This window comes from Grammomys surdaster, unplaced genomic scaffold, assembly GCF_004785775.1.
Source record: "Grammomys surdaster isolate TR1022 unplaced genomic scaffold, NIH_TR_1.0 125617, whole genome shotgun sequence".
In the NCBI taxonomy this organism is placed as follows: domain Eukaryota; kingdom Metazoa; phylum Chordata; class Mammalia; order Rodentia; family Muridae; genus Grammomys; species Grammomys surdaster.
In genome coordinates this window covers 710,679-721,597 of record NW_021620459.1, presented here as the reverse complement: position 1 = coordinate 721,597, position 10,919 = coordinate 710,679, and the positions used below count along the sequence as shown (strand labels likewise).

The following is a 10,919-nucleotide window of genomic DNA, read 5'->3' as shown; positions in this document are numbered from 1 at the left end:
CCAGGACAGCCAGGGCTACACAGAGAAACCCTGTCTCGAAAAACAAACAAACAAACAAACAAACAAAAAAGAGCAAGAGGTGGGAACTTTGAACACATAGTGAAGGTTGCCAGTGACTTCGGGATGGGGGAGAAGGTCACAGGTGAGTGCCAGACTCCTCTTTTACAGAGTATTACTTGATGCCTTGGTTTCTTTCCATCACTGTGCAAGACATCAGTGTAGCACACAGGGTCAGGCCGACTAAAGAAAACGAGGGTAATCTGCAGGAGGCTTAATTACTAAAGTTCAAAGAACAAAAAAATGAGAACTCAGAGAAGATTCTCTGGAAGAAGCCTTAGGGGAACTACAGAGGTGGGGGGTGAGGGGCAGTCCAGAAGAACTAAAGGCTGGTGTGGCAGTTAAAACAGTCCTGACAAGGGTCCCTCTGATAATACTGTCTGAATTTGGCACAGGAGAGAGGACATGAGTTCCTTCCCGAGGACAAAAATAAAAACTGGTACAAATGATCTTCACTCTTGTGAATTTCTTCCGGAATTGAAACTTCAAATGTCACGTTTGTTAATTAAAGAGGAAACCGGGTTGACTTTTAAGACTATTAGTCCTCACCATCACTTACCACAGACCGTAGGTGGTGGGGAGTGTGATGTTAGACAGCCAATAGTAAACGAAGGACTTGGCTTCCACGCTGTATTTCTCCAGCGTCTGTCCCTGGACCAAATCCCCAAATGGAGGATAAAGGAGTGGCCGAAGTGTAAAAACGCCGGTCTCCCTGGTTGGTTCGTGCACCACTGATGTGTTTTATAAAACCATAAGGCACTTTTCTAAAATGTGACCGGGGAGGGAGCTGGTTAACCTGCGTCCTATTAATCTCGGGTTGTCAAGCGTCCTGGTTTTTTATTTGATGCCCGGGTCTCAACAGCCCGCTACACTTTCCGTGGCTGGCACCGGGGCCTGGGAACTTACTTTTCTCACCGACTGGTACGAGGCGTTAGGGAAAACCGGCGCTCCCGGGCTGCCGACTTCCGATAAGAGCCCAGCGCTGGGCAGGTGGCGGCCGGGCCAGGGGGCGCAGGAAGCGGCCGGCTGGGCGGAGCGGGCGACGGGGAGCAAGGCCGCGGGCGCCCCGCCCGGGCTGGTATGCGGCCGGGAGTGACGCGGGAGGAGGGGTCACGTGACGCTCGTGGAATGCCAACAATGTAGCGAATGTCCCGCTCGGGTCTGCGCTTCGGAACCGCGGCGTGAGCGCCCCGGGAAGATGGAGCCGCCGCCACCAGAGCTGCCGCCGCTTCCCCGGGCTCCCCCGACCCTCCGGGGTCAACAGCCACTGCCGCCACCGGCGCCCGGTCTCCCGGCGCGGGAAGTCCCAGAGCCGCGGACCAGGACGCCGCCGAGGGTGTAGAGCGCTCCCGGAGGTGAGGGGCCGCGGCCGGGAAGTTTGTCGGGACAGGGCTCCGCCCGGTCCCACGGGCGAGCCGCCCTGCGAGGCACGGACAACCCGTCGGGTGGGTCCCGAGCGGGTGCGGGACAGCGGGTGGCGACGGCGGGGCTGCTTTGTTGTGCTCGCGCGGCGGCGTCCGGAGGCCCAGACCCCGAGTCCCGTGGCGCCGACCCCGCCCAGCCTGGGCCTCCGTGCGCCGCGCCGTCCACCACGCGCGCTCGCGGCCTTGCGCGCTGCACCTCCGGCCCTCGGCGGTGCAGTGCCCGCCCGGTGCCCCGTCCTCGGCAGCGCCGTCCGGCGGTCGGTGCGGGGCGGTTGCATAACGCCTCTCTTGAGCCGACTTCTCCCGGACCGGCCTCCGCTGCTCCTACCCGCCGCGGCTCCACGGCCCGAGTCCGTAGCGCCGGTCCCCAGCCCTGATCACGCACGCACGAGCCTCGCCTGCGTGGTCAGGGTCTCACCCGGCGACCTCGGCCACCAGCGACGTGTTGGAGGCCGCCGGGTGAAAACATGCTAGGGAGCGTGAGCGGGCAAGAACTGGACGTGCAGATTTTGTTGACAAAAAAGTTTGAGCGACGACTTTTCACGCCTTTAAATTTCCCCTGCTTGCCCGTAATGTAGCCGTTTATTGGGGAATTTGTACCAAATCTTGCTCCGTATTTTTAGTTTAACCCCAGGTTAGGTCTGTAAATGATGCTCACCAGTTTTGACTGCTAAATCTGGAGACAAGACTACTTTTTGTGATTTTCATTTTAGCAACTATTGTAATAAGGCGCTAACAAAAAAATCTTCCGGCCCAGGAATGCAGACGCTGCTTAGAAAGCCTGTTTTAACTTAACTATAATTAACAATACATTCCAGTATTCAGCCTCTTGTAAACTTTTGTCTGGTTATTCAGGTATAGAAAACGCTGTTGAACGAATTCACCATGGTTCCTTTGAAATTGCTTAACTTTTACCACATTTCAAAATGTCAGCGTCACTTGGTTCAAACAGAGGCTGCTATGCAGAATTAGAACAGAATTACAGAATCCGAAGTTTTGAACTGAGAGTTATTCTTCAGCTTCGCCATCTAGTTGGAATAGTGTAAGTGTAAAATGGATCTGTCGGTGTTTCTTAAGTGAATCACGGCTTTGATGGGAGGGCCTTTCAATGGTGGGAGGGACTTTCAGTGGTGGGCGGGGAACACGTTTACAATAAAATGCCTTGTTATTTTAAATGCTATGTTGTAAATAGCCTGCCCTAGGCTCTTAAAACCCACTGGAGAGTGGAATGGAGGTTGGAGCTGGTAAATCCATACTAAACTCCTACGAAAGCTATTGGGGAGCCGGGAGGGTTTCGCAGGGGGAGGGGAGGGTGAGGATGTTCTGTTTGTATTGGGAAACCTAGATCAACACAAGGATTTGTATTTATTTCATGTTTGTAATGACGCGAATCTTTTCAGCAATATTCCATACTATTTAAAAATGGTATTGCTTGAAGGACTACAGATTATAAATTTAATTCATTTATATTGTCTTGGCTGTAAATGTGTTCTACAAACGGTTGATACCTTCCAGTCCACAGGAGGAGTGGGTCAGCTTCCCAGAAATCTCAGTCCTTCTAAAAAGCCTGTTGCTTGGTGTGTTCTCTGGAGCAGCTGGAGTTCAGAGTGGTGTAAAGGCACAACTGTCGTGTCACCTTCTAAGGGGCTTTCCGAATTTTTAAGGATCTGCTTGGGCTGCTAATATCCCTGAATGTTATTTAACTGCTCTCTCAATGCTTTTAAGCCAAATGCTACTTGATTTATTGTTTCATCTTGAAGCTATAATAAAACAGTAAGGTTGGAAGTAAAGATAATTGGTGGAGATGCTAAAATTAGGAGGGAAATTTGGCACTGCTTAATGCTCGCCGTTCACTTGGCAAGTACTTTATGTTGGTTAATGTCTAGACTGTGTCGACTTAATTGTGAGAGTGGTGGATTTTTTTTTGTAAAGTTAATTAACAAGTACTTTTTGTTTGTGTGCCAATATTTGACATACTTAGGATTTTTTGGAGGAAGAATGAAAAGTGTCATGTTTCATAGCAGGACTTTGCATTTCTTGTTAACCGTGATTGCTAAGATACCTTTGCAGACCCTGCAGATCTCTAAATCAGTTAGGGTGGCACAGACCTTGAAGAATGGAAGTTGGCTTTGAATGAAGTAGGCCTGGGTTTAGAAAATGAAGGCCTCTGCCTCCCTGCAGTTATCTGAAGTAGGAATACTGAGGGCTAACACGTTCCATTACTAATTAACTCCATCCCACCTCCCCGAGTCTTTCTCCTGTTTAATTGTATTTATTTCATAAACATTAAAAGTCCCCAGGCAGCACCTACCCTCTCCCCAGCATTGTCTGACTGCTTGGATACATTCTTCACTCTCGTGTGTTCAAGCTTTTACACAGAAGTTGGAGACTCCCAAGGGTAGCTCCACACTCCTCCCTTAGCCGCAGCCCTTCAGATTTTCCTGTTGGTGCAGAAAGTGGTCTTAGACCTGAAAGAATCATGCTCTTGCATTAAAACAGGCAGGCGAGCACACACAAATACTTGTGCTAGGTTGATCCCCTCTGGGGTTCTTTAATAGAATGTACATTGTGGAGACCTTGGAGAGGGGTGGGTTTAGAGGAGGCCAAGCTTGCTCAGATGAGGAGCGCAGATGTAGGTGGTCTGTCCTCTTTAGCTACTTGCTCTTAGATTCTGCTCTTAGTTTCACAGTGGACCGCTTGTCCACTGTGGCCACTGCACATAGACTCACCAAGGTCTTATGGTGACCTGATTATTGGACGGTGGGGAAACAGTGTTTTCCTGAATCTCTAAGAACACAGACACTACTTTCCTTGGGGAGACCCTTCTTATGAAAGGCAGTCTTGTGACTTTCTGGGGTAGGCAGGACTCGGGTGATACATCTATGTTGTGGTATATAAATCTGATATTTAGCGTCTGGCTCAAGGCCTGGCCTCTCTGATTTAGTTTCATCTTTGCTAGTTACTTACAGTGGGAATGTGATTTAAAAAAAAAAAGATTTATTTATTTTTATTTATTTGAGTACATTATCGATGTCTTCAGACACACCAGAAGAGGGCATCAGATCTTATTACAGATGGTTGTGAGCCACCATGTGGTTGCTGGGAATTGAATTCAAGACCTCTGGAAGAGCAATCAGTGCTCTTAACCACTGAGTCATCTCTGCAGCCTGGGGAGTGTGATTTTACTAATAAGTGGAGGTTTGGGTCTAACAAATGCTGTTTTAAAATATGTCCCCCCCCAATACATATAAACAAATGAAGGGAAATGGGAGCCGTGGCAAGCACTTGCCATTCCAGTGCAGGGGAGCTGAGGCAGGCAGACTGTGAGTTTGAGGTGAGCCTGGGCCAAATAGACCATGTCACAGACAAGGCTGGCAAGATAGTCCAAATCTAATGATGTGAGTTTGAGTCCCTAGAACCTAGATGGTAGAAGGAAAGAACTGACTTCTGCCTTCTTAGGTGTGCTGTGACATTCATACACACAAACAAGTGTAAACAAACAACAACAGAACCCCAGTAAAATAGAGCCAACCTGTGTACAGGTACAGGTTTTGGCTGGTTCACTAGTTGATGTTTGATGTGTGTTTGGCAGCCTGTGTGGGATTGGAAAGCATGAGGAGAAACTATGGAGAGTAAGAATTCTCTCGCATCTGCTAGTGTTCTCCTGGATCTCGGAGGACTGGAGCTGGGTTTGATAGGAAGCATGGAAGGAATGCTTACAATGCTGCACTCAAGTTGTTGGTAGCCGCCCAGCTCAGTAGAGCGTTTGGTAATGGGCTCTCAGTTTGCAGTGAAGTGATTTTGTTTCCTGATTTGTTGCAGAGTTTTTGTTTGTTTGGGGTCTTTGTTTTTGCTTTGCTTTGAGGTAGGGATTCACTGGGAAGCCCTGGCTGGCCTGGAACTCACTGTGTAGAATAGGCTGGCCTCCTGAGGGCTGGGATTATAGGTGTGAGTTACTTAGTTGTTTGTGGTTTTCAGTTTCAGTGTCTTCTTTACTCTAAAATATATTTAAATCAGTTGTTATTGCTAAAAAAAATTTCAAAAGCTGGATTTACTTATTTTATATTCCCAAAGGTCATATTTATAGACTTATTAATGAAGGAAAAATTCCTGTCTGTCAGGTCTTGTTAAATTGGTGTGGGGGTAGTTCAGTGTAGCTCATCCCCAGCTGTAGTCTTCATTTGACTGATCAGTATTTCCATGAAAATTTTCATTTAAAAGTTCAAGATTTAGTTTGGAAACTAAACCTTAAAATACAAGGTCTCCAAGCTGAGACAAGAACTTTTCTTCTTTATGACACTGAAAGTCTGCTTCTTTCTAGATGATTCTGCCTGTCAAAGGCCAAGGATACCAGTAGGTGCTGTTTAACATAACCTCTTAAAAAGACAGTGCCTGGGGTATTCTAGGACCAGTACTTCCTACAGAGTGTTGAGGAGAAAAGGAGCAAAAATGAAAACACTGAAGAAAACCAGGTGGTAGCTTTATGAGGTGTCACTGAAGAATCCTCTTAGCCTGCGTGTGCTTCAAATTGTTCATGAGTCTGGAAAGGGCAGCCAGAACCAGAACACTTGACCCTTGCTGTTCCAGGTCCCTAGCTCAGCTCCACTCTGACACAGGAGGGTCTTGACCTTTTCTGCTCAGGTCAACTGTTTATATTTTGAGACAAGGTCTCATATGGCACAGGCTGACCACAAACGCAGTGTAGCCAAGGATTCTGAACTCCTGCTCGTCCTATCCACACTACTTCATTGGGCTGGATTTGTTTGTTTGGGGAGGGGTGGGTTATGCAGAAGTTGCCATGGCTGGAACTCAGGGCCTCCTGCTTGCTATGTGGGTGCTGTACACTGAGCTACACTGCCAGTCCCTTGGCTGGCTTTATGACTGGAGTGTTTGCAGAACATATGGGGATGTTGTGTGGAAGTCCTCCCTTGGTGTGTTTCTGTGTCTGAGTTAAGAGTGACAGAGGGATAGGATGGTGTGTGAGCTGCCCCTGGGGTTTAGATTTCCAGTCAGAGTGGACTTTGCTTCACTATTAGGACCCAGTGTCTAGGGCCAGGAATGTCATCTAGGAACCGTGGTTTTAAAAGAGAACCATTATTTGTGTGTGTGTGTGTGTGTGTGTGTGTGTTTGTAAGTATGTATAGTTTAGTTTCATGACATTAAATGTATTCTTGACACTGAGGCAAATAGCAATTGTCTATTACCTAAAACTTTCTCATGGGCATCAGGACATCACTTCCTGTTTCCTTGCTTGTGATTAGTCTCTGTTCTGTCTCTGGATTTGCTTACCCTAGGCATGCAGCGTGAGCAGAGTGGTACAGTGTATTTTGTGAGCAGCTACTTCATTCAACACCATGTCTCTAAAGTAATCTATCTACCCTGTGGCCTGTAATGGGACTTTTGTGTTAGGACTGAGCACTAGGGCATAGCCATGTAGGCTTTGTGAGGGTCTTGTGAGAACTGTCCTTAACCAATATATAATTTTTTGCTTGTTTGGTTTTATTTTGGTTCATTTTTGAGACAGTATGTCACAGTATGTATCTCTGGCTAGCCTGGAACTTGCTATGTAGACCAGGCTAGCCTTGGACTCAAAGAGACACACTTGCCTCTACCTCTGGGATTAAAGGGGTGTGCCACCATGGTTGGCCCTACACAGTCACACTTTGTTTGGCCATTGGAGTTATGCTCACAGAAAGAGCGGTGCTGTGGATGGAGTGCTCTCCCTGCCCAGCCCAGTTCTCTGTGCTCTACAGCACCTGCTAAGGACTGCTTTTGTACAGGTATATCCTGGCTGTATGTGGCCATATGTCAGGTACTGGGGGATGGGGGGAGGGGGTGGACAGAGTGCTCCTGCCTGTTTCAGACACTGTTTGCAGAAAAGCCCACTGGTCCATCATATAGGCAGATAGTGTATTGGGGTAGGTGGAAGTGACAGTTGGTCTGTTAAGTTACTGACTGGGGGAGTGAGCCACTTCTCAGTGAATTTGTTCTCAGTGGAGTATAGGCCTGTGCCATTTAGAAGTGAGGAAAGACCTGGTGCTTTTAACTTGCATGGGATCTCAGAGTCTACTCTGCCCTGGCTGTTGAGCCATGGTCACTTCCAGAGGCCAAGCCACTGCTCAGGCATGTGCACCCTGGTGTCTGGCCGCAGGTCTGTGTTCAGTGGGCTTGGGACATGACTGGATGGCTTTTCCCTTGGACTTTTCTCCTCCTCAGAGTATCCTCCCACCCCAACTGACAAAGGAGGACACACCTGCTTCCGTGTTCAGTGTTGCGTCTTTTATGCTATCCATCTGAATTTGGGCTGGTTCTTGTCTCCTGACTTGATGAAAACTTTGCGCTTACTTGTTGTGAGCCCTTAGATGTGTGCACTGTAGTTCACTCTAGCCTGTCCTGTGAACATCGACACTTCCAATCAGCCTCGGCCACTTATCTTTATCTCCAAATGCTAGCCTGGGGTAGAGCCCAAGGGGTTTTAGTTTTGGGTTTTTTTTCCCCCCATTTTTTCAGAACAGGTTTCTGGCTGTCTTAGAACTGGCTCAATAGACCAGGCTGGCCTTGAATTTAGAGATCCATTTATTTCTGCCTCTCTAGTATTGGGATTAAATGGATGCACCACCATGCTTGGCTTTTTTGTCAAATTTTCATTAGCACATTTCATACAGGTCTTAAATAATTGACTGTTTTGTCTGTCTCTCATCTTAAAGTTTAAGTTGCACCATCACAGGCTGGTCAATTTTAATTCCTAGTGAGAAAGACACCTTGATAGATGTTCAGTTTGTGAACTGATCCAAAGTCCTACCTGTATGAGGGTTAGATTCATATGACAAATATAACCATTCTTTTGAGAGTATGTTTAGCATATTTGAAGACTCTAGGCCACTCTCAGAGGACCTGGACAGCAACCAATCACTATCCTTGATAGTATCATGCACATTTTCTACAGAGTATACATGATTACTCACTTCTGGGACATGTGCTGGAACTATTCCTGTTTTTCCAGTGCCTGGAAGTTGGTCCAGTTTCTACCATCCCTTTGATTTAGACTCTTCCTGCCCGACTCTGTGCCAGACTATGGCAAGTGGTATCAGCGTTGGCTGTATGTGGTCAGGTCTGTGCTTACAGGCCCTGAGAAATACCCAGGGCAAGAGCTGATGTGTAATAGAAATGAACCGCATTCTGTTCCTTCCTCACAAGGGTGTCTCAGCAGCTGCCATGCACTCGCCAGGACTGGAGGAAAACATTGGTGTGGGAAGCAAGGCCTTGGAGTGGAGCACTCACTCACTCCTCCTCACTATAGACCCTGAGCTTATGCCAGCGTGGCCTGAAAGGCACCGTGCATTAGTTCTGGGAAATCTGCACAGGAGAAGAGTACCTAGCAATGAGCGATGGCTGCTGTCATACATGGCATGGTTGAGTGAGCAAGAATCATGCCCTAAGAAGTGAAACAGAAGCCAGAGGCCACATAATCCTACAGTAGAATGGCCAAAAGCTGCTCAAGTTGATTGTCTTAGTTAGGGTTCTACTGCTGTGAGCAGACACCATGACCAAGGCAACTCTTGTAAGGACATTTAATTGGGACTGGCTTACTGGTTCACAGATTCAGTCCATTATCATCAAGGCAGGGACATGGCAGCATCCAGGCAGGCATGGTGCAGGAGAAGCTGAGAGTTCTACATCTTCATCTGAAGGCTGCTAGTGGAAGACTGACTTCCAGGCAGCTAGGATGAGTGTCTTAAATCCCACATCCACAGTGACACACCTACTCCAACAAGGCCACACCTACACCAACAGGGCCATACCTTCTAATAGTGCCCACTCCCTGGCTGAGCATATACAAACCATCATACTGATCGTAGATATTGGGTTTGGGCAGGAGGTGGTAGTGGCATGCCACTTGATGGAGCAGCAGCTTCTGAGCATGTGAACTCCTTGTGAATGCTGTCAGCTTAATGATGTATGCACTAGGAAAAGATTGCACGTGGTCCCCAGTCCTTCTGACTTCAGCAGCCTCTGTTTCAGAACAAATTCCAGGGGAAGCTTGGAAGGCTTGAGCTCACCAGGGAGGGCCTCCTTTGTTGCCCCGTGACCGGGCCTTGGCACTGGGATGGGCAGGAAATGTGGCTTAACATGAAATATGGTTTAACAGAAGTTTGTATGGCTGCTTTCTGCATAGCCCTTGCCTTTCCTGGTTATGTGAAAGGGTTAGTAGTCTTCTCTGTAGTCTGCTAGCATCCTTGGTGGTAAACTCTGGCTGTCCCAGACCACACCTTCCCAAAGGAATGTTCCAGGAGGAACTTCTCTCCTCTGTCCTGACGACCCTATGGCGTGTGTGAATAGGTTGCTACAGGCTGATTAAATGCCTGGAACTAATGGTTGCTACTTGTGCCTTTAAGCCTAGACCACTGGTTCGTGTGACCAGGCCCAGGAGCTCTTCTCTCTTCCACATCCCAGCATCTGTGGACTGGAGTGCTGCACTGGCTCTAGTCAGCCTCTGAATTCCTGGCCAGGACCCTACTTCTAACCCAGCTTTGTGCACATTTGCCAAAAGCCCTTCTAAATGGAGTCCTGCTGCCTCTAGTTTGTCCCCAGTCTCCAGGAAAGCCCCAGCCTCCCTGTTGTAAGCCCTGTGGAAGAGACTGCATTCTTCCCTCCAGCTGGAATTCCACTCCCACCCCCTCCCCAGGCAGACTCCTTATCTATTCAGTTTCTCTGAACTTCCCCTCCATCCTCCTGCCCTGTGCAGTGGATTCCTCTCCTTTGGGCCTCTCCTTCTCTGCAGCTCATTTGCTTACCTTACTTACCCTCTGCCTCACTTCACTGTAAATTGCTGAAGGTGAGGTTCTTAGTCACTCTGTCAGTGCCTGAGTCTTAATAGGCATGCATGCAATCTAAGCTATGGGGAGGCTGAGTCAGGAAGATTGTGAGTCCCAGGCTTACCTTGGCCATATAGCAAGGCCTTACCTCAAAAAAGATGCCACGGGGAGGGGGGGGGCGCAAAGAGATGGCTCAGAGGTTAAGAGAACTTGCTGCTCTTTTGGAGGACCAGTGTTCCATTCCTAGTACCTACATGTGTCTAACAGTCCTTCATAACTCCATTACCAGGAGTCCAATGTTTTCTGACTTCCAGAAGCACTAGGTGCACATACATACGCAGAGGCAAGGTACTCAAACTCTCAAAATAAAGACACTCCTTCCCCATTTACAGAGTAGATGGGGTAGGTACAGAGCAGAGGGTGGGATGAATGCGTTGTGTCAGGTCCCTTTCTTACACTGTCATTTGTTATAAACACAGACGGTGTTAGTTTTAATTATGAACTTGACACAACCAAGTATCACGTGGGAAGAGTCTTAGTGAGGGGTTGCTTGATCAGTGTAGCCTGTAGGCCTATCTGCAGGAGTCAGTGTGTCCTGTGGGCCTGTCTGCAGCAGTCAGTG

At 48.1% G+C, this 10,919-nt stretch overlaps 1 protein-coding gene across 1 annotated transcript in view; it reads left to right on the top strand.

Moving 5' to 3' along the window:
- The first annotated feature begins 1,179 nt into the window (after window positions 1-1,179).
- Window positions 1,180-10,919, top strand: part of Lats2 (large tumor suppressor kinase 2) — a 53,097-nt gene continuing 43,357 nt past the window's right edge. The window contains exon 1 of the mRNA XM_028787223.1: window positions 1,180-1,412. The gene's annotated coding sequence lies outside the window, so the exon portion shown is untranslated. The remainder of the gene's footprint in view (window positions 1,413-10,919) is intronic.